The sequence below is a fragment of the Arachis ipaensis genome, chromosome B05 (assembly GCF_000816755.2).
Source record: "Arachis ipaensis cultivar K30076 chromosome B05, Araip1.1, whole genome shotgun sequence".
NCBI classification, from domain to species: domain Eukaryota; kingdom Viridiplantae; phylum Streptophyta; class Magnoliopsida; order Fabales; family Fabaceae; genus Arachis; species Arachis ipaensis.
Window position 1 is genome coordinate 124561571 of NC_029789.2, and position 3961 is coordinate 124565531.

Consider the following 3961-nt stretch of genomic DNA (forward strand, 5'->3'; position numbering starts at 1 on the left):
GACACAATTTGCCGCTACATTGCCGTGCGGACTGCTTCCCATGACTCCAGCCATTGTCGACGCTGAGGAGCGTCCACTGATGCATGAGCATCATTTGTATCTTTTTTATGTGATTTATATAGTTTTCTGTTGATTTGTTAGAGGATTTTAGTGGGTTATCCCCCATTGGATGCTACTTTGAGTTTTATTACTTTTGATTGAATTCATATAGTATTCGGATGAAGGTTAGATAAAAAGTACATGAAGAAGCAAAGGAGCACCATGCGTACACATCATTGGAGCAGAAAAGGGAATCATGCGTATGCATGTGCTGCATGTACACACAACTGTAAGAGCACAATTAGGTTAATTCATCTCTGGATAGGTGGCACTAAATGGCACGACTTGGCGTTTGTAAACCCCGCTAAAAATGGTAAATAATTAGTTAATAAATTTCATTTTAATTAGGAAAGTTAAAAATGCAAAACTAGTATCAAAATAGGATAGAGCTCGTCAAAACGAGAATTTTGATACTAATTTCGAAAATTTGGCCCAAAATCGGACCGGAATGGCCGAACTGGTTGAACCGGAGTTCGAACCGGGCCCGTGGGTCCAACCGGATCCAAACACTTAAAGAAGACAGCAGCTCCTTCTTCCCCCATTTGCATGCAACGCAGCAAAACAGATTTGGGGAGGAAGAAGAGCCCCCAAACCCTTAACCTCCTTTGATCCGCCATAACTCTTCCGTCCGGGCTCCGATTGCCGCATCGTTCGCGGCCACGCGTCCAGCGCGTCGAGCTCTACATTTCTATCGGATCAATTTTACCGATAAGCTCCATTTCTATTCCAGAATCTCTACCTCTCTTTCTGTTCTTGAAATTGAAACCCTATGGTGATATTTTGCCAATTTTGATGTTCTAGGTTCGATTTAGCTTGCGGAGCTTACTGGATTTGAGTTGCTACCCGTGTGGGAGCGGTAATGTTTCCCTAAACTTTAATTTGGTTTTAATTCTATTAGGTAAAATCTGATTTGAAACATATATGTGTATTAGGTGAGAGTTAAGTTCATATATATATGCATTGGAAGTAAAAAGTGAGTATTTGGAGGTTTATTGGTGATTGAGACTTGGTTTGTGGCTGTTTCTTTGAGCTTGGAGGGTTGTGTTCTTGCCTGTGAGGCTGCCTTGGGTTGAATAAAGTGATCGGCCAAGGTATGGTTTAAGTTTCGCACGTTTAATATTTACGGTGTTGTGAAAACTTAGGTTAGAGGAACCATAGGATAAGTTGAATTGTTTGTTGTATTTAATGATTAGCTTGTAATGTTGTTGGAATAGATTTGTTGGTGGATATATATTGGAATTATGAGGTGTGGAAGTTATTAATGGTGTGCTCTTATATTTATTTATGATGGATTAGAATTGGTGTTTGTTAATAAGGATGTAGAGTTGTGTTGTGGTGGAATTATATATGCTGTAACTAATTATGTAATGATCAGAATTTCATGAGACCAAGTTTAGGCTAAACTTAGGAATATAAGGAACTAAACTAGAAAATTTGGGACCTTTTTGTTAAACATACAATTATGGCAAATTTTTAAAGTTAGGTTGTTAAATCTGTCCTACAGCAGAAAAGGTCAAACAGGGTAGCAACTTGTTTGTCTTGCTGCAACTTTTACGAGTTGAGATTTGGAGCGAAACTAATTTTGTTATAAAATTTGATTAACTTTATTTATTTCTCTAAAACTTCAGAATTTTAAGAGTTGAGGATTGGGAGTTGTTAATTTTTGAATATTGGTGGTCAAAGCTGAAAAGAAACAGATTTCAGCAAGTTATGCATCAACTTCCAATACTTGTAACTCTTAGAATTAAATAGAAATTGGGTTGCAACTAAGACACACTTGTTTCTGGATGAGCTAGGAGTTTCCAAACCAAAATTTAGCTTAATTGGAGTTTTGTAATAAAAGTTATTCAAATTGAAAGGTACTAAGCTTGTTGGCTTCTAAAACAGATTTTGACTCATTTTTACTTAACTTCCAGGTAATGTAACTTCTTCATTAAAAATGGTATTAACTCAAAACCAATTGAGAAAGAAACCTGGATGAGTAAAGTTTAACTACATTAATTTTTAAAGTCATTGGATTTAACTTGAATTTTATATTGAATTTTGAATATCACATGCTGCTACTGTTTTCTGGTTTTATGCACTGCAGAGCAGTCACGATTTTTCCTTTATTCCTGAGGCTAGAGAAATCAGAAAATTATGATCTTTAGTTTGTTAGAAAGCTTATTTCAAGATGAACACCTGGACATAAAGTTTGTGCAATTCTGACTTCATTTGTTATATTAAAAATAGAAAATAAAATAGAGTGTCGAGGATGTCTTAGTGGTAGTCATGGGTTCGAGAAGTTAAAGTTTAATCTTCGTGTGATGTGATTGATTTAATGTTAGAGTTGGGTTGATTTTAAGATTATTCGATATTAAAGAGGTTGAGAAGAGTTTGATAAATGGTTTGGTCGGGACCCGGAAAGGGTAAACGTGATGAATTATAAGAGAAAGATGTGAAAGCTAAATGAATACATGTTGTTATGGCTATAAAGAACGAATGTAAGAAAATGATGATGATAAATGATGAGATTTGGGAATGACTGTGTGTGGCCAAAAAGGTCGATATGGCAAGTTGAGGATGGAAGTTCTCTCTCTTGTCGTGATGCAGATGTGGGGAAGGTGGAAAGGCACTCTCCTTCGTATTGTTTCCCCCACATTCTTCTCTAGTTGCAAGGTGGAAAGGCACACTCCTTCGATGTGGAAATGCACCCTCCTTCGTATATCCTCCAGGAGAAGGTGGAAAGGCACACTCCTTCGATGTGGAAAGGCACTCTCCTTCGTTTATGATCCTCCTGGAGATGCGCAACCTAAAGACCAATGTCTGGGTTAGCTACCAGATGTGTCGGGTTCTGGCAAAATAACCGACATGTGAGCTCACGGCCAGTAGGATAGACATTCATCATATGCATATGTGTGCTTTGTTTGCTATGCCTTAATTGGGAATGCCTAATTGATATATATCACCTGCTACTTGTATATTTGCTACTTGTATTATCTGTTCATTACTTGTGCTTGAACTTGTTTGGTTGTTTGTTCCTGTTGCATTATGGATGATAGAAGAATGGAGGAAATGGAGAAATGGTTTCGTGATATGTGTGGATTGAAATTGAGTAAGTTAGGTAGATTTAGAATACCTACCCCTGTTTATGGTTTTTGTTTAGTAATTAAGTTGGATAATTGAATAACAAAGTTCTAGGATTGTCTATGACATTCTCAGGACCTTATTTATTATACGCGTGACACTTTTACCATGCTGAGAACCTCCGGTTCTCATTCCATATTGTATTGTTGTTTTTCAGATGCAGGTCGAGAGGCTCCTCGCTAGGCGTCTGGATCCTGGGAAGCGAAGTAGTTCTTGGGTGTATTTTGGTTTTCTATTTGTATATATGTATATATATGTTTAGCTTACTCTCCAGGTAACTTATGTATGCTGCTCCTCTTAGAGGTTGAGGGAGAGATAGGAGTTATTTTGATATTATAGTGTATTTTGGGATATTTTGAGAACACTTATGTATGTTTATATGTATATATATACCCTCCGGCCAGCCTTAGCTTCGCAGGCTGAGTCAAGGGCTAGTTATGCTGCTTCCTTGGATGTCCTTTATTCTTTTGCTTATCTTTATCATGTTCCTATTAGGTTTCTTAGCACACAAGTAACCTTTCCTAAGCGTTGCGCTTTTTATTTTGCGATTTTATTTTACCCGTTTTTCAAGGCTCCTAGTTAAATATGTTTTTCTTTATTATTATTATATATATTACTATTCTTAGAGGTCGTAATACCTTACTATCTCAGTCTTATGACTTAAGCATAATACTAAGTATGGTAGGGTGTTACAGCGTTTAGCGCCGAGGACCTCGTAATGCATTCCTAGAGTCTA

General features: G+C 37.2%; 1 long non-coding RNA gene across 1 annotated transcript; it reads left to right on the top strand.

The window, feature by feature from the left end:
* Positions 1072 to 3670, top strand: LOC110262994. The gene is made up of 2 exons (XR_002348007.1): positions 1072 to 1190; positions 3383 to 3670. It is a non-coding gene; the product is annotated as an uncharacterized LOC110262994 (long non-coding RNA).